The 20,751-nt window shown below is 45.5% G+C and overlaps 1 protein-coding gene across 12 annotated transcripts in view; it reads left to right on the top strand.

The window, feature by feature from the left end:
* Positions 1–20,751, top strand: part of GADL1 (glutamate decarboxylase like 1) — a 437,687-nt gene that overhangs the window by 276,041 nt on the left and 140,895 nt on the right. The gene's annotated exons all lie outside the window — the stretch shown is intronic.

The raw sequence follows: 20,751 nt of genomic DNA, 5'->3' as shown, positions 1-20,751 counted from the left end.
AGGTAAGTCCACCACTGCCTCCATAGCAATTTTAAGAATTTTAGTACATGTTTTTATCCTTTTGGGGCCTCTGTTTGCTGTATACAAAACATTTTTAGTAGTTTGGCAGTGGGTCAGGAGTGTGTCACTAGTGGCGTTCAATTTTGGGACAAGCAGCAAATCTACTCTTATTTGTCCGCGGTTCAGTTCTGGTCTCTTCTCCCTCCCCTGGCTGCCCTTTCTCCTCTCTTCATTCACGGGCCACCAGTGTGACCTAACACATGCTAGATGCCTCTAGTGGTCTTGTAAGGTACATGCCATGGCTTCCCTAGTGTTTGCCCTCTATAGCATTTGTTACTTCACACAAGTGCCCCTGGACTACTAGGGAATGAAGAGACAAAAAGGAGCAGCGAGTGGGGAGAAAAGATACAGGAACTGTACCATGAACAAGTGAGAGCAAGCTGCCCCTACATGCTGCAATGCCGGGGGAAAGGAGGGACAGGGAGACCTGAGGACCCGGCAGGCAGGCGGGCATTGCGCACAGGTTTTCATGCTAAAATCAATAAAAAATTTGTGTTTAGTGTGTGAAGCGAATCGATCAGATAGATCCCTCTCAGATCAGATAAGAATCTGATACATCCACCACGGCCACACCGACCAGTATAAGGCCACTTTTACACAAATAGGGTAAGGGGAGTAGGGAATTGGGGCAGAACCCTATTTTTAAGTGATCACAAGCACAAGGGATAAAGAGCAGAAACAATGGTTATGATGAGAGATAGCACTTATTGAGAAAGTTAGAGGTAAATTCTTCCTCTGTATTTCAGAGGCTGGTAAAGTAAACTGGAGACAAATGGAAGTAAAAGTTTTATACATACCTGGGGCTTCCTCCAGCCCCCTATACGCTGATCGCTCCCTCACAGCCGCCCAAAACCTCCTGGATCCTCTGGTAGCATCCCCATTCTCCTCGGCTAGTTGGGCGTACTGCACATGCGCTTCCACTGCGTGCCCGTCCCACTGCGCTCCCATTGCTGGGAGCATTCTGCACCTGTGCAGTACTACTGTGAGCATGCTTGGCCACACTGTACCTGTGCTGACTGGCCCCGACTGGCTGCTACCGGAGGATCCAGGAGGATTTGGACAGCTGCATGGGAACGATCTGCGTGGAGGGAGCTTCCTCCAGGCATGTATAATACTTCTGCCTCCTTTCGTCTCAGGTACACTTTAAGTAAGTAGGCAAGAAAGTAAAACAATCTTAGCATTACATTTTTAAGAAAAAGGGCAAAATGTTTTCCATTTTGACAGAGGCGCTCAAACCTACTGCTTGACCCACTGAGTTGTGCTCCCATTTTTGCCTGAGGAAGCAGGGTCACGCCCGCGAAACGCGTTGCATTTGTGGAGTTGAATAAATTATTTGTCAATTCGTTTTTATCGATACTCGAGTGAGTTTTCTTTTTTGTAAGAGGGAGGTAAGTCCACCCTAACATCCCCCTCTGCTTTTAAACGGTTTTTAAAACGTTTTACTCTACTCTGGCGCCTCTGTATACCGAGCTTTTGCTGAAAATGTTTTCCATGTCTAGTAATGATAAAACAATACTGAATTTAAGTCTGATCACATCAAGCTATATTCACTAAAGATCACTAGGGAATCCCCTGTGAAACCTCTACCCAGGGCCACCTTTGCAACTCAGGTGCCTATAGGCACATAAGCTCCTCCACCCTTAACACAGGCCACAGTTCTCCCCCCCTCCATACTCAGATGTGCCAGCTATAGGTACCCCAGTATAGGTTAGCCGGCTATAGGTGCCCCCAGTATAGGTAGCCAGCTATAGGTGCCCTAGTACAGGTAGATAGACATAGATGCCCCAGTATAGGTTTGCCAGGTATAGGTGCCCCCAGTATTGGTAGCCAACTATAAGTGCCCCAGTATAGATAAGCCAGGTATAGAGTGCCAACTCTTTATGCACAATGTTCTCCTATTTTACTTGTCAACTTGTGTATGGCTTTTCTGTGCATGCTGCAATATATGAACCCACAGAGTGCACAATTTTTCATGTTTTACTGCAATTTATTTTAAAGACACTTGGACATTACATTAATTTAATGTTTATAAGCCTCAATGCTGCAATATTAAATCCCGCTTGGAGCAAATTTAAGCTGGATAATGCATGAGTATTTATATTTATCTCTAGAAAATGGCTTAACACGTTGGATGAAATCAGACCATTTTTTGTTAGCAATGCAAAAGCCATTCAATAAACATAGCAGAGATTGAAGGGAATTCTTGTGCATTCTGCTGTGACAGAGATACTGACATCAATTTCGATCACAGCAGGCTGCGACCAAGTCTGGGACTCATTTCGCATTACTATCATCTGTAATAACTAGTCTGCAGTCAGATAAGTAACACAATAATAAAGAAACTCCCTTATCTCCTGTACTCCAGAAAGTAGTCTAGAATCTTAACTGTCTGTGATAATATGTGATACCTCACATTGCTCTGTCCATGTGTCATATGAATTTTAGTCAGCCAACTTTCCAGATAACATAATTTTGAGAGTGAAGGTTGTAAGAAATAAATTCTGCCTTGGTGTTTTTGGATGAATGCATCGGTTGTAAAGTTTAAATATTGAGTATTCTGGGTTTATGGATAAGCCACCTTATTGCACAAAGAGGATTTGTGCGCTAATTGGTATACTAATTAAGATACAGAACTGTAACAGTGTGCTACAGAGAATACAGATTTAAATTCCTGTGATACATAATAGGAAAATAGTCAAACTATGTACTTGATAGCTGGCAGCAAAGTTTGTGATGTTGGTACCAATTCTTTAGAATAACATGTAACTTTTCAAGAAGAAAGCAGAACTCAGTGGGGAGAAAATCTTTACTTTAACAATGCAGACAGTATTGTTGTCAACTCATTCCTTTAATTACTGAGACATATGAATTATACAGCTCTTGTGGCTAGGGTTGAGCTTTCAGAATCTGAACAGTTCTGAGTTCTGATTTCCGCAATAGAATTCGGCAGTTTTAAGTACAAACATGAAAATCGGAAATTGTTCTTTTTTGAGTACTGTGTTCTGTTTTTCCTTTGAAGTCAATGGCGCCAACTTCCGTGATTAATAGCAATGCCCCCGGTACATGCTATTGTCATCAGTAGGAACATGGTAATGATGATGATTACGGTTATTGGAGAAATATAAAAAAAACGGACAGTGTGGGGTTCCCCCTTCCAAGCCTTTTTAACTCTTTGTCTCCCATGTAGGCTGGGATAGCCAGAATGCAGAGCCCCGACTGTGTGGGACTCTGCATTCAAAGCTATACCAGCCAACATTGTTCATGGTATGGGGGAGGCTCTGAAGGAGAGGGGAGGTCAAGCCTCTTCCTCTCCCCCAGTGCCCTTGTCCAATCCATGGACAAGAGGATTTTGCCTACCACTGGTGCCCAGGAGGAGGTGGGGCAGTTGATGCTCTTGAGGAGGTTCATGATGGTATCTGGGGGTTCCCTTTATCAACCAGACCCCTGGATGCCTGCCCCCTCTACATGTGAAATGAGCATAGGGATACTGAAGTACTCTTTATCCCTTTCCACAAAAAAAGTTTAAAAAGAGAAATAAAAACACAACAATGAAAAAGTCCTTTATTGTTCTTAATTAACCATGAATACTTACCTTTGGATAATCCTGCCCCAGTATCCTCAAAAGTGATCCAACGCCATCTGTTAAGGAGGTCTCGCTCACCCGTCATTTGATGTAATTTTGTGCGAACTGTTGCAGTTAATAGCAAAGCGCCCATACAGATAGTCCCCAGTTAATGAACGAGATAGGGACTGTAGGTTCATTCTTAACCTGAATCTGGTCTTAACCACTTCCCGACCGCTGTATATACAATTGGCGGCCGGGAAGTGGACCCCGCAAGGACCGCCGTATTGACAAATGGCGGCGGTCCTTGTAGGGACATGGGCGGAGCGATCGCGCCATCAGTGACGCGATCCTTCGCCTCCGCCTGGCGCCGCTCACCCGCCGCAACATCCCGCCGGCCATACGGAAGCGCCGGCGGGATGTTAACCCGACGATCGCCGCATACAAAGTGTATAATACACTTTGTAATGTTTACAAAGTGTATTATACAGGCTGCCTCCTGCCCTGGTGGTCCCAGTGTCCGAGGGACCACCAGGGCAGGCTGCAGCCACCCTAGTCTGCACCAAGCACACTGATTCCCCCCCCCCCGCCCCAGATCGCCCACAGCACCCATCAGACCCCCCCCTGCCCACCCCCCAGACCCCTGTTTGCACCCAATCACCCCCCTAATCACCCATCAATCACTCCCTGTCACTATCTGTCAACGCTATTTTTTTTTTATCCCCCCCCTGCCCCCTGCTCCCTCCTGATCACCCCACCACCCCTCAGATTCTCCCCAGACCCCCCCCCCAGACCCCCCCACCCCATGTACTGTATGCATCTATCCCCCCTGATCACCTGTCAATCACCTGTCAATCACCTGTCAATCACCCGTCAATCACCCCCTGTCACTGCCACCCATCAATCAGCCCCTAACCTGCCCCTTGCGGGCAATCTGATCACCCACCCACACCAAAAGATCGCCCGCAGATCCGACATCAGATCACCACCCAAGCGCAGCGTTTACATCTATTCTCTCCTCTAAACACCCGCTAATTACCCATCAATCACCCATCAATCACCCCCTATCACCACCTGTCACTGTTACCCATCAGATCAGACCCTAATCTGCCCCTTGCGGGCACCCAATCACCCGCCTACACGCTCAGATTGCCCTCAGACCCCCCCTTATCAATTCGCCAGGGCATTATTTACATCTGTCCTTCCCTGTAATAACCCACTGATCACCTGTCAATCACCCATCAATCACCCCCTGTCACTGCCACCCATCAATCACCCCCTGTCACTGCCACCCATCAATCAGCCCCTAACCTGCCCCTTGCGGGCAATCTGATCACCCACCCACACCAATAGATCGCCCGCAGATCCGAAATCAGATCACCACCCAAGCGCAGCGTTTACATCTATTCTCTCCTCTAAACACCCACTAATTACACATCAATCACCCCCTATCACCACCTGTCACTGTTACCCATCAGATCAGACCCTAATCTGCCCCTTGCGGGCACCCAATCACCCGCCTACACGCTCAGATTGTCCTCAGACCCCCCCTTATCAATTCGCCAGGGCATTATTTACATCTGTCCTTCCCTGTAATAACCCACTGATCACCTGTCAATCATCCATCAATCACCCCCTGTCACTGCCACCCATCAATCACCCCCTGTCACTGCCACCCATCAATCAGGCCCTAACCTGCCCCTTGCGGGCAATTTGATCACCCACCCACACCAATAGATCGCCCGCAGATCCGACATCAGATCACCTCCCAAGTGCAGTGTTTACATCTCTTCTCTCCTCTAAACACCCACTAATTACCCATCAATCACCCATCAATCACCCCCTATCACCACCTGTCACTGTTACCCATCAGATCAGACCCTAATCTGCCCCTTGCAGGCACCCAATCACCCGCCTACACGCTCAGATTGCCCTCAGACCACTCGCCAGTGCAATATTCACATCTGTTCTCCCCTGTAATAACCCACTGATTACCTGTCAATCACCTGTCAATCACCTATCAATCACCCATCAATCACCCATCAATCACCCCCTGTCACTGCCACCCATCAATCACCCCCTGTCACTGCCACCCATCAATCACCCCCTGTCACTGCCACCCATCAAGCACCCGCTGTCACTGCCACCCATCAATCAGCCCCTAACCTGCCCCTTGCGGGCAATCTGATCACCCACCCACACCAATAGATCGCCCGCAGATCCGACGTCCGATCACCTCCCAAGTGCAGTGTTTACATCTGTTCTCTACCCTAAAAACCCACTAATTACCCATCAATCACCCCCTGTCACTGCTACCTATCAGATTAGACCCCTATCTGCCCCTAGGGCACTCAATCACCCGCCCACACCCTCAGAATGCTCTCAGACCCCAGCCCTGATCACCTCGCCAGTGCATTGCTTGCATCTATTCCCCCCTCTAATCACACCTTGAGACACCCATCAATCACCTCCTGTCACCCCCTAACACACCTACCCATCAGATCAGGCCCTAATTTGCCCCGTGTGGGCTCCTGATCACTCGGCCAAACCCTCAGATCCCCCTCAGACCCCCTTCCGATCACCTCCCCAGTGCATTGATTGCATCTATTTTCCCCTCTAACCACCCCCTGAGACACCCATCAATCACCTCCTGTCACCCCCCTAGCACTCCTATCCATCAGATCAGGCCCAATACAACCTGTCATCTAAAAGGCCACCCTGCTTATGACCGGTTCCACAAAATTCGCCCCCTCATAGACCACCTGTCATCAAAATTTGCAGATGCTTATACCCCTGAACAGTCATTTTGAGACATTTGGTTTCCAGCCTACTCACGGTTTTGGGCCCGTAAAATGCCAGGGCGGTATAGGAACCCCACAAGTGACCCCATTTTAGAAAAAAAGACACCCCAAGGTATTCTGTTAGGTGTATGACGGGTTCATAGAAGATTTTATTTTTTGTCAAAAGTTAGCGGAAATTGATTTTTATTGGTTTTTTTCACAAAGTGTCATTTTTCACTAACTTGTGACAAAAAATAAAATCTTCTATGAACTCACCATACACCTAAAGGAATACCGTGGGGTGTCTTCTTTCTAAAATGGGGTCACTTGTGGGGTTCCTATACTGCCCTGGCATTTTAGGGGCCCTAAACCGCGAGGAGTAGTCTAGAAAACAAATGCCTCAAAATGACCTGTGAATAGGACGTTGGGCCCCTTAGCGCACCTAGGCTGCAAAAAAGTGTCACACATGTGGTACCGCAGTACTCAGGAAAAGTAGTATAATGTGTTTTGGGGTTTATTTTTACACATACCCATGCTGGGTGGGAGAAATTTCTATGTAAATGGACAATTGTGTGTAAAAAACATCAAACAATTGTCATTTACAGAGATATTTCTCCCACTTAGCATGGGTATGTGTAAAAATACACCCCAAAACACATTATACTACTTCTCCTGAGTACGGCGGTACCACATGTGTGGCACTTTTTTACACCCTAAGTACGCTAAGGGGCCCAAAGTCCAATGAGTACCTTTAGGATTTCACAGGTCATTTTGCAACATTTGGTTTCAAGACTACTCCTCACGGTTTTGGGCCCCTAAAATGCCAGGGCAGTATAGGAACCCCACAAATGACCCCATTCTAGAAAGAAGACACCCAAAGGTATTCCGTTAGGAGTTTGGTGAGTTCATAGAAGATTTTATTTTTTGTCCCAAGTTAGCGGAAAATGACACTTTGTGAAAAAAAACAATTAATATCAATTTCCGCTAACTTGTGACAAAAAAATAAACTTCTATGAACTCACCATACTCCTAACGGAATACCTTGGGGTGTCTTCTTTCTAAAATGGGGTCATTAGTGGGGTTCCTATACTGCCCTGGCATTTTAGGGGCCCAAAACCGTGAGGAGTAGTCTTGAAACAAAAATGACCTGTGAAATCCTAAAGGTACTCATTGGACTTTGGGCCCCTTAGCGCAGTTAGGGTGCAAAAAAGTGCCACACATGTGGTATCGCCGTACTCGGGAGAAGTAGTACAACGTGTTTTGGGGTGTATTTTTACACATACCCATGCTGGGTGGGAGAAATACCGCTGTAAATGGACAATTGTGTGTAAAAAAATCAAAAGGTTGTCATTTACAGAGGTATTTCTCCCACCCAGCATGGGTATGTGTAAAAATACACCCCAAAACACGTTGTACTACTTCTCCCGAGTATGGCGATACCACATGTGTGGCACTTTTTTGCACCCTAACTGCGCTAAAGGGCCCAAAGTCCAATGAGTACCTTTAGGATTTCACAGGTCATTTTGAGAAATTTCGTTTCAAGACTACTCCTCACGGTTTAGGGCCCCTAAAATGCCAGGGCAGTATAGGAACCCCACAAATGACCCCATTTTAGAAAGAAGACACCCCAAGGTATTCCGTTAGGAGTATGGCGAGTTCATAGAAGATTTTATTTTTTGTCACAAGTTAGCGGAAATTGATTTTAATTGTGTTTTTTCACAAAGTGTCATTTTCCGCTAACTTTTGACAAAAAATAAAATCTTCTATGAACTCACCATACTCCTAACGGAATACCTTGGGGTGTCTTCTTTCTAAAATGGGGTCATTTGTGGGGTTCCTATACTGCCCTGGCATTTTAGGGGCCCTAAACCGTGAGGAGTAGTCTTGAAACGAAATTTCTCAAAATGACCTGTGAAATCCTAAAGGTACTCATTGGACTTTGGGCCCTTTAGCGCAGTTAGGGTGCAAAAAAGTGCCACACATGTGGTATCGCCGTACTAAGGAGAAGTAGTATAATGTGTTTTGGGGTGTATTTTTACACATACCCATGCTGAGTGGGAGAAAGATCTCTGTAAATGGACAATTGTGTGTAAACAAAATTAACAAATTGTCATTTACAGAGATATTTCTCCCACCCAGCATGGGTATGTGTAAAAATACACCCCAAAACACATTATACTACTTCTCCTGAGTACGGCAATACCACATGTGTGGCACTTTTTTGCAGCCTAACTGCGCTAAGGGGTCCAAAGTCCAATGAGCACCTTTAGGCTTTACAGGGGTGCTTACAATTTAGCACCCCCCAAAATGTCAGGACAGTAAACACACCCCACAAATGACCCCATTTTGGAAAGTAGACCCTTCAAGGTATTCAGAGAGGGGCATGGTGAGTCCGTGGCAGATTTCATTTTTTTTTTGTCGCAAGTTAGAAGAAATGGAAACTTATTTATTTTTTTTTCTCACAAAGTGTCATTTTCCGCTTACTTGTGACAAAAAATAATATCTTCTATGAACTCACTATGCCTCTCAGTGAATACTTTGGGATGTCTTCTTTCCAAAATGGGGTCATTTGGGGGGTATTTATACTATCCTGGAATTCTAGCCCCGCATGAAACATGACAGGGGGTCAGAAAAGTCATAGATGCTTGAAAATGAGAAAATTTACTTTTTGCACCATAGTTTGTAAACGCTATAACTTTTACCCAAACCAATAAATATACACTGAATGGGTTTTTTTTTATCAAAAACATGTTTGTCCACATTTTTCGCGCTGCATGTATACAGAAATTTTACTTTATTTGAAAACTGTCAGCACAGAAAGTTAAAAAAATCATTTTTTTGCCAAAATTCATGTCTTTTTTGCTGAATATAATAAAAAGTAAAAATCGCAGGAGCAATCAAATAGCACCAAAAGAAAGCTTTTTTAGTGACAAGAAAAGGAGCCAAAATTCATTTAGGTGGTAGGTTGTATGAGCGAGCAATAAACCGTGAAAGCTGCAGTGGTCTGAATGGAAAAAAAGTGGCCGGTCCTTAAGGGGTAGAAAGCCCTAGGTCCTCAAGTGGTTAAGTCGGAACATTGTGCCATCTCTGTCCCCTGTACCTCCTCTGTGCCCCCCTGTGCCTCCAGTGTCCCCCTCTGTGTCACCTCTGCCATCTGTACCTGTTTATACAAGTTTAAAAGCCATTTTTTCTTTGATTTTTTTTAAATCGATTTTCTCAAAAACTATAAGTCCAATTTGAAAAAAAAATGTTTTGACTTGTTCCCATGGAAACAGAGAACCCATGTTCATATCAACGGGTTGTTCGTAAGTCGGGTGTTCGTAAGTCGGGGACTACCTGTACATGCAGTACACAAAAGATGCTGGTTGCCCGGCACTCAGTAATGTGGGGATGGTTGGGTCTGCTGCACCATATACTTTAAACAACCTCGTCCTACTCCTTGCTGTAACTTGGATCCTTGTGTGAGGAAGCGTGCATACAGGTTTGCTTTAAATCATCATTCATATACAGTACACACAAGACAGTCCGTGCACCGCTTCCTTAAGCCACATTTATTTCTCCATTAGTTCACATCAGCAGGTGGGTGGGCACAGATACAGTGGCAACTTAGGCTCATATACATAAAAATTGTAACGATCTGACCTGTGCCATGGACGGGTGCGGGAGGGTGACCAGGGGTGAGAGGACTGCGCGACAGCCGTTTCGCGCCGGTGTGGCGCTTGTTCACGTGCAGGTGTCCTTGGGCCCAAGGACACCTGCACGTGAACAAGCGCCACACCGGCGCGAAACGGCTGTCGCGCAGTCCTCTCACCCCTGGTCACCCTCCCGCACCCGTCCATGGCACAGGTCAGATCGTTACAATTTTTATGTATATGAGCCTAAGTTGCCACTGTATCTGTGCCCACCCACCTGCTGATGTGAACTAATGGAGAAATAAATGTGGCTTAAGGAAGCGGTGCACGGACTGTCTTGTGTGTACTCTACCTGTACATGCAACCATCACCAAAATTTCTATGTTTGTTAATAGAAGTAGTAGTGTAGTACAAGGTAGTAGTGTAAGCAAGTTGAAAAGACTTTGTAGTTTGTAGTAGAAAATCCATTTTAAAAATGCAAATGAAAAATCTTTTTGAATCTGCATTTCTGCACAAATTGTCATTTTACTGAGTTTTAAAACTATTATTTCTTTGCATTTTTAAAACCAAGAGCGCACAGCGCAGGCCCAGTATGGTCTGTGTCTGCGCAGTACACTCCTGGTGACATCAGTGGGATTGAGGACATGGCAACTCAGGCGCAGTGGTTTTCTGACTTTAAAGTCAGAAATTCCAGAAGTGAACTGGAGGCGCAGCCGGAGCATCGGTGAGTGTCTGCACCAACACAGGATGTCTGCAGGGGACCATTAGAAGCCCCGGGTAAGTTCAACTCATTTTCCCCCGACCCCCATACAGTATCCCTTTAAAGGGACCCTGAGCAGAGCATAAAAATGGAAATCTGAACTTACACTGTAGATGCTCATGGCAACAGGTGCATGATCAAGGTCGCTGCATGGACAGGCCGCGCATGCACAGTTATGCATGACTTCAGACGAAGTCCCGCACCTAACAGAGCGGCAGCACGGAGGACCCAGAGGACACCGAGGGGCCTTGTGGGCTATGGGGGGCTGGAGGAAGTACCAGGTAAGTTCAGATTTCCATTTTTATGCTCTGCTCGGGGTCCCTTTATGTAAACAGTGATTCCTCCTTCTATGGAGAAAATGGAAAATACTTTAGCGTGCATATTCCAGCTAAACTATCAGGTGTCTGTTGTGGCAAAGTTAATGAGCAGGAAGTACAACAAATGGAATAGCAAATTGTGTACACAAACTACCCAGAAAAACTGCTGAAATATAAAGTCTGTTCAGAGAAGAGAGGTTTAGCAAGGAGAAGGGAGATAAGTGTCTACAAAAATACTAGGACTAAGGTTCGTATACACGTCCGATAAAGATCGTTCAAAACGAATAATTCGTGACGTATGAACGATATTTAAATTAGGTGGAATTTATCGTTCGTAACGAACGACTGTGTACAGATGAGAACGATTTAACCCAAAAAATATGAACGGCGAATGATAGAATATACGTGCGCAAAGGGAAGTGACGTCAGAAACAAATCGGCCGACTCCATACACATGTACAGATCTCTGTACACATTATAACCATCGAACGATAATCGTGGAAAAAAATCCGCCGGGTTGGATCGGTCAAACTGCCCGATAAAGATCGTTATCGTTCACTGGAGCGATCGTTCGTGGTTTTTGTGTGCACGATTATCGTTCCAATTATCGGTAACATTCGTTTTTGAACGATCTTTATCGGACGTGTGTACTCAGCATAAGTTTCACGTCATTCACTATTTATAATTAATTTCGATTAAGGTAATAAACTTTGGAGTCTAGTCAAATTACCACACAACTGCTGGTCATCTCACAGTTACCATGCGAATCAGGTACTGTTCAGTTTCGACTGCAGATAAACTGTCTCACAAAATTGAACAGTGTATCAATGTCAAGTTTCTAGCAAGACTGCTATTTTAAGTTATAACCTGCTAAAAGAATTTATAAAAAAACAGAATGTTTGAGTAACATGCAGGTTTTTAATTGGCACAAACATCCCTGTGATGGTCGAGGAGACATGGAGAATTCCCAGGACATCCAAGCACATCAACAGCTGAAGAAAACATCACAAGAACCAACAAAAAATCACACAGAAAGATGGATCATTCAGTGTAGGAGTGATAGCTGGAATGATTAACATTCACATACACAGTGTTTGTCAGTGACTCAGTCAGCCAACGCATGAAACTACAAAGAAACCATGCAATGTAAGAGCATGTGAGGAGAATTTGGATCCTGCATCAGGACAAGACTCCAACCCTCAATGTAGTCTATAGGAGGCAAATTTTTAGCTCTAAAAACAATTTCTGTGTTAGGTCACTCTTGGTACTCAAGAAGAGGAAAGATCTGCAAACTGCAGTGGAGTGAAAAAATCCAATATTCTTCATAAGAAAATCCACACGTAAAGACAAAAACATCCACAGGTACACTCTGACGCGTATTGGGCTTCAGAGTACGCCCTTAGTCATAGTCACAATGAACCCGAAGAGAGGTGTGATCTTTATAGGTGGGTGGAGGGAAGCTCCACCCAACCCAAAAGAAAAGGAAAAACACTTAAAGGGACAGATATATTGCAAATAGAACATATTAAATCAGGGTTTTTCAACCCTGTCCTCAAGTATTACCAACAGTGCATGTTAGACACTAATTACCTCACCTGTGAATGTTTGTGGTTTTCTGCAAAATATGCACTGTTGGTGGTACTTGAGGACAGGGTTGAAAAGCCCTGTATTAAATTACATATGCAAATGTATAAAACCAACAATATTCTGTAAAACACACCTGATTCAATTAGCAAATGCAGTCAAAGTAAGAAAGAGGTGTTTAGAAATGTTTTTGGCAAAATGTTAAATCCTAATATACATATAATTAGAGAATATATATATATAAAGATTGGGGCATGAAAATATAACAATTTAATAATCATACATAAGGCTCCCAGATCCCATCGGGTGTTAAAGAGGAACTGAACTCAGAATTTGAAAACAGAGCATAGCAATCCATGTTAAAAATTGTAGTCAGAAACAGTGCAGTAAATGTACCAAATAATGTAAATAAACTCTATAATATATAATACATCAATAAACCCCACCCCCCTGTGATGTAGGCTGCCGCGGCACGTCACGTGGTAACTGCCCGGCAAGCTCACAAAGATCACTGGGAGACCTCCTTCTGCAAAATCTGCTTACCAAGTCATTACCTCGGGAGAGTTCCTGCTGCTTGTGTTGACACTGTGCGTCATCAGGAGGTGCCTCATGTGCAGAGGAAAATCCTGACATGACAGCTACAGCATAGAGAGCTGAGGGAGGTGAGAGCGAGCAGAGCAGTGGAGAGAAGAGAAGGGAGAGAGACAAAGCTGTGGGTGGTGGGAACGAGGGACATCAAGAGGGAAACAAGAGGCACAGCGGAGGGGAGGATTGAACAGCAAGCTGACAGCTGAAGAGGAGAGATAAGCCAGGAGTGGAGAGGACGGAGAGAGGCTAGGAGTCTGAAACACGAGGGACATCAAAAGCTAAGCGAGAGAGGCACAGTGATTGAATTGAAAGGTGAACTGACAGCTGGGGAGGAGAGATAAACCAGGAGAGCAGTGGAGAGGAGGGAGAGAGACTAGGGGAATGAGGAGGGACATCAGACACTGGAGGAAACGAGAGGAAAGCAGACAGTGGAGGGAGGAGAGAGCAGAGCAGATTTTTGCAGAGAGATGTGAAGAAAAATGCAGTGTTGTCCTGTTCCATCCTTTGCCCAATGCTCTTTACTCAATGCATCATAACAAGCAGTATATTATGCAGATACAAAGTTTCACAGCTCACTTTTCTAACACTGCCATTCCTCCTGTACCCACACCACACAATACTGCTTGAGATAAGGCAGAGCATTGGCTAAAGCATAGGACGGAACCTGGACAAGCTGCTAAATGCTTGACATGTATGTGGGCAGGGTTGCACCTAGACCAGGCATGGGCAAACTTGGCCCTCCAGCAGTTAAGGAACTACAAGTCCCACAATGCATTGCAGAAGTCTGACAGCCACAGTCATGACTCATAAAGGCAAATGCATTGTGGGACTTGTAGTTTCATAACAGCTAGAGGGTCAAGTTTGCCCATGCCTGACCTAGACACTAGCTGCCAACTAGAGGACAAAAAAAATGATTAATGCAAAGTACCGCTAAAGGAGTTTGAAACCATAATTTATATTAATCATAATACACTGGGAGAGTACACCCCCACGGTAGCCAAGTGCGTTTGCCATGCTGATTTCACTTCCCCTTTCCTGCTTGACGACATGCATGTGTCACTCCCTCGATCATCACCCCCCCCCCCCCCCAACAGAAAATGGATTCTCTCACTATAGTGGTCCACTCCTGTACTTTCCCATGGTTGTCCCCAGTATCCATAAGTGCTCCTCCATTCTTAGCAAATTTACACCCACAAATCAGCGGCGACCAACACCCTCCCCCAGGTAGGGAGGGTGGATGTGGTAAGCCCCGCTCAAGACTTCTTGCTGGCCAGGTCTCCAAACTGCTGTTGCAGTTTGGAGACTGCTGCAGGCCCCAGGTGACAAGTGCATCAACAATGATACCTATGGTGATAAATGCACCAACAATCAGAATCCCATTTATTCTCTGAGTCCAAGGTAGTGTACAAGGAATGCTTTTGGGCAGAAAAGATCCCCCAGGTGATAAGAGCATCAACACAGAGCCACAAGAAGACAAGTGTCTGATGCTAAGAAATGGGAATACACGGCTTGATTCTGAGCTGATAAGATGGCTTGATAGATAATTTCCGACATGTCCAATCACTGTTCGATCATTTTGCCGCTCGATTTCTCATTGAAGGGAATTGAAAAAAGATACAGTAAGAAAAACAAGCGGAAGATAAAAGAGAATAGAGCGGGCAAAACGATCGGGCACAGAATCGACTAATGTATTCCCAGCACAGCATAAGGGTGGCCATACATCAGTCGATGTGACGGGCAATAGACCAATCAAATCAATTATAATTGGTTGAAAATGTGTGTCACCAAGTGCATGCCCAACTGATAACTTGCTTTATCGGGTGCGCACCGCTACAGGCAACCGATATTGGAATGAGTGTCACACACGATAAAACCTCTTGGCACTGTTCCTAACAATGGGCTCAATTCACAAAGGGTGCTAACTTAGTTAGCACGCCCAAAGATTTTATTGATCGCTCACAAAGTTTAGCGTTGCCCGGTGCGCGCGAAACCGGTTGCGGCCAAAACATTGCACCGGGTTCGCCGGAAACGTCACGCAATCTGAAGTTTCAGGCGCACCTGGTGCAACAATTTAGGCGCAGCTGGTGCGACATTTCGCGCACAGTGCTAAACTTTGCACGCGCTAAAGTTTGCACATCCTAAAGGGCTTTAGGCGTGCTAAGGGGCTTTTAGGCGTGCTTAGTTAGCACCCTTTTGTGAATCAAGCCCAGTGTGTATGTATGTAATGAGCATTACCTGTCCTGTGCCGCATTGGTTCTTCTGTCTTGCAATGCTCTTCTATGGGCCACAGACATGCTGCCAGCATGGAGTGTGTGTGACATCAAGCACCAGTGAGCTATGCGTTGGCAGCGTGTATGCAGGTGATATAGGAGAGACAGAAGATGGACAGCCACTGCAACACAGGACAGGTTATGTATAAACGCACATAACAGCACATGTACACATTACAAACATACACACAAGGCATCAGATGCAGCAGCCTCGGCCAATATCCGAGAAGATTTTAGGCTGAACTCAATCGGTAATCACCCTGTAGTGTATGGGCAACATATTGAAATTTCTGTAATCCGATTTCATTAGAGAGAGATTTGTCTGTTGGTTCAATCTGCCCATCATCACTCGATGTATGGCTACCTTTTGAGTGTATCCTAGTATATAAGTGTGAACCCCCCACCACCAATCCAGCAGGGGAGGGGGAGCCTCTGGTAATGGGTGCAGCAGGTGTGCGCAGAACTGGGAACTCAGGTGCACAGAGATCTCACCACCAGAGCCCCTGAGAGATAGAAGAATCAAGCAGGGGGAGGGGAGCCACTGGTAATGGGTGCAGCAGGGTGCAAAGCTGGGAACTCAGGTGCACAGAGATCTCACCACCAGAGCACCTGAGAGATAGAAGAATCCAGCCGGGGGAGGGGAACCACTGGTAATGGGTGCAGCAGGGTGCAAAGCTGGGAACTCAGGTACACAGAGATCTCACCACCAGAGTCCCTGAGAGATAGAAGAATCCAGCCGGGGGAGGGGAGCCACTGGTAATGGGTGCAGCAGGGTGCAAAGCTGGGAAGTCAGGTGCACAGAGATCTCACCACCAGAGCCCCTGAGAGATAGAAGAATCCAGCAGGGGGAGGGGAGCCACTGGTAATGGGTGCAGCAGGGTGCAAAGCTGGGAAGTCAGGTGCACAGAGATCTCACCACCAGAGCCCCTGAGAGATAGAAGAATCCAGCAGGGGGAGGGGAGCCACTGGTAATGTGTGCAGCGGGGTGCAAAGCTGGGAAGTCAGGTGCACAGAGATCTCACCACCAGAGCCCCTGAGAGATAGAAGAATCCAGCAGGGGGAGGGGAGCCACTGGTAATGGGTGCAGCAGGGTGCAAAGCTGGGAAGTCAGGTGCACAGAGATCTCACCACCAGAGCCGCTAACGGCCAGTTTCCACTAGTGCGGAAACCGGGCTGAATCTACAGGGTTTCCCTGCAGGCAAATCACGCGGGGAAACTCTGCCATAGGAAACAATGGTGCCACCGGCCGAATCGCTTACCTTAGCGATTCAGCCGACACTGCCATCAGTTTCCGTGCAGGAGGCTGCGAATCCCATAGCCGTGCAGGGCACGGCTTCTGGGATTCGTCAGCATTCCCGCTGACCAGGAAGTGCCACTGCGTGTCTTGCAGCCGCGTGCGGTGGCTAGTGGAAACAGCCCCTGAGAGATAGAAGAATCCACAGGGGGAGGGGAGCCACTGGTAATGGCTGCCGCAGGGGTGCAGAGCTGGGAACTCAGGTGCACAGAGATCTCACCACCAGATCCCCTGAGAACCAAAATAATCCAGGATGAGGGGGGGGGGGGGGGGGGTGCCTCTGGTAATGGATGCAGCAGGTGGCAAGAGCTGGGATGATCCTCATACACACTAAGGGCCCAGTCACCCTAGAGCGTTTTGCCGCTATTTTGGCAAAACGCTCAAACGCTAACGCTTTTTGAAAGCGCTAGTGTAATGAAACCCTTTGGGCCCGTTCTTACTTGGGCAATTTGCGCTAATCGCCGCAAATCGGCCAAAATCACAGAAAAACGCAATTGCGTCGCCTGCACCATTTTCAGGCGTTTTCCCGGCGATCGCGTTTCAGTGCTATAGAAGTGCGAAACTCAATCGCGGGAAAAATCGCTGCAGTGTTCAGTGATTTCTCCGCGTGAAATCGCGGAAAAATCACTCCTGCAAAACGCCAGCAAAAATCGCCGGCGTGTGCAAATGCAAGAGTGAATGGGCCCTAAGACAGGTTTGCAGCTTCACACAGTGTAAAAAAGACTGGACAGGTTTTTCCCAAAAAATTACACACACACACATATATATATATATATATATATATATATATATATATATTTATATATATATATATATATATATATATATATACAGGGCGTGCAGAATTATTAGGCAAGTTGTATTTTCGAGGAATTATTTTATTATTGAACAACAACCATGTTCTCAAAGAACCCAAAAAACTCATTAATATCAAAGCTGAATATTTTTGAAAGTAGTTTTTAGTTTGTTTTTAGTCTTAGCTATTTTAGGGGGATATCTGTGTGTGCAGGTGACTATTACTGTGCATAATTGTTATTCAACTTAACAAAAAACAAATATATACCCATTTCAATTATTTATTTTTACCAGTGAAACCAATATAACACCTCAACATTCACAAATATACAATTCTGACATCAAAAGCAAAACAGAAACAAATCAGTGACCAATAGCCACCTTTCCTTGCAAGGACACTCAAAAGCCTGCCATCCATGGATTCTGTCAGTGTTTTGATCTGTTCACCATCAACATTGTGTGCAGCAGCAACCACAGCCTTCCAGACACTGTTCAGAGAGGTGTACTGTTTTCCCTCCTTGTAAATCTCACATTTTATGATGGACCACAGGTTCTCAATGGGGTTCAGATCAGGTGAACAAGGCGGGACAGTTAAAAATGGCGCACAGCGCCAGGGGAATAAGAAGGGCGCCCCATAGACTTGCATTATATAATGCTATTTAGCGTTATAAGTGTTAAAAAATGGCGCAGGCAGTGTGCCTTACACTTATAACGCTAAATAGCGTTATAAAGCTTAAAAATTTCTGATGACAGAGGGGTCGGGGGGAAGAGAGAGGCAGCGGACACTGGAGGGCATAGGCAGCGGACGAAGATGTGTGCAATATGCATACATTACCTTGTCCCGGGCCGCCGATCGCTCCTTCCCTCCGCTCCTGCACTTCCTCCATTCGTTTACTGTAGTCCTGCAGCCGGCCAATCACCATGCGGTTTCAGTCTCCGCATGGTGATTGGCCGGCTGCAGGACTACAGCAAACAAACTAGGAAGTGCAGGAGCGGAGGGAAGGAGCGATCGGCGGCCCGGGACAAGGTAATGTATGCATATTGCACACATCTCCGTCCGCTGCCTATGCCCTCCAGTGTCCGCTGCCTCTCTCCCCCAACCCCCGCTGCCTATACTAGCGACCCGCAGCCCCCTGCATGCTTTAATGGCGTACCGTGCTGAAATAAATGTAGCATAAAACGCTATTTACCGTTTTAATGTATTTTCGGTAAATAGCGTTTTATTATACATTTATCGGCAGAACGGTGCGCCATTTTTCTCCCTGCGCCATTTTTAGATGGACCCGAACAAGGAGGCCATGTCATTAGTTTTTCTACTTTTATACCCTTTCTTGCCAGCCACACTGTGGAGTACTTGTACTTGTGTGATGGAGCATTGTCCTGCATGAAAATCATGTTTTTCTTGAAGGATGCAGACTTCTTCCTGTACCACTGCTTGAAGAAGGTGTCTTCCAGAAGCTGGCAGTAGGACTGGGAGTTGAGCTTGACTCCATCCTCAACCCGAAAAGGCCCCACAAGCTCATCTTTGATGATACCAGCCCAAACCAGTACTCCACCTTCACCTTGCTGGCGTCTGAGTCGGACTGGAGCTCTCTGCCCTTTACCAATTCAGCCACGGACCCATCCATCTGGCCCATCAAGACTCACTCTCATTTCATCAGTCCATAAAACCTTAGAAAAATCAGTCTTGAGATATTTCTTTGCCCAGTCTTGACGTTTCAGCTTGTGTGTCTTGTTCAGTGGTGGTCGTCTTTCAGCCTTTCTTACCTTGGCCATGTCTCTAAGTATTGCACACCTTGTGCTTTTGGGCACTCCAGTGATGTTGCAGCTTTGAAATATGGCCAAACTGGTGGCAAGTGGCATCTTTGCAGCTGCACGCTTGACTTTTCTCAATTCAAGGGCAGTTATTTTGCGCCTTGGTTTTTCCACACGCTTCTTGCAACCCTGTTGACTATTTTGAATGAAACGCTTGATTGTTCGATGATCACGCTTCAGAAGCTTTGCAATTTTAAGAGTGCTGCATCCCTCTTCAAGATATCTCACTATTTTTGACTTTTCTGAGCCTGTCAAGTCCTTCTTTTGACCCATTTTGCCAAAGGAAAGGAAGTTGCCTAATAATTATGCACACCTGATATAGGGTGTTGATGTCATTAGACCACACCCCTTCTCATTACAAAGATGCACATCACCTAATATGCTTAATTGGTAGTAGGCTTTCAAGCCTATACAGCTTGGAGTAAGACAGCATGCATAAAGAGGATGATGTGGTCAAAATACTCATTTGCCTAATAATTCTGCATTAGGCAAATGCCTAATGCAGAATTATATATATATATATATATATATATATATATATATATATATATATATATATATATATATATATATATATATATATACATGCTTCACTACTGTTAATGCTTCACTCTTTATAAAACTGACCAAATGTCCACTAAAAAAAATGACAGGCACGCATATACTTCACTGATATTACTTCACTTTTCCTAATTTCAGGAAAAACAATTTTTTGCCCAAAAAAAACCCTTTTAGATACACAATCACCCACTCTCGTTATCAATTCACATACACACTAAGAGAGGTTTGGCACCTCACAGTGTAGAAAAGACTGAACAGGTTTTACCAAAAAAAACATATATATATATATATACTTCACTGTTAATGCTTCACTCTTTATAAAATTGACCACATGTCCACTAAAAAAAAAACGACAGGCACCTACGAGGAGCAGAAGGGGGGGGGGGGGGGGTGTTTGACTTAAGAGCGGATTCCCTCTGCAGTGTTACCCCCCTACCTCTGCCAGACAGGATACGAAAGGGGAGAGCTGCATGACTACAGGACATGATATGGCACAACACGAATGGAGAGAGCTACATGGTGACAGCACAAGATCTCACACTGCAGGAGGCATAGTTAGAGAAAAAATAATAATACTTTATCAAGGCGTGTGTCACTTTCCTGTAACGGAGCGACTGATGACGACCTCATGACACTGGGCTGTAAATCTCATTCTGTGGGCGTGAATGGGCATGTCTAACTCCAACTGTAATACCGCCCACAGAATCAGACTCTGCACCTCCCATGGAGTGAG

This window comes from Hyperolius riggenbachi, chromosome 5, assembly GCF_040937935.1.
Source record: "Hyperolius riggenbachi isolate aHypRig1 chromosome 5, aHypRig1.pri, whole genome shotgun sequence".
Lineage (NCBI taxonomy): Eukaryota > Metazoa > Chordata > Amphibia > Anura > Hyperoliidae > Hyperolius > Hyperolius riggenbachi.
Note: the sequence above shows the minus strand (reverse complement) of the source record. Positions and strands in the feature narration are given on the sequence as shown.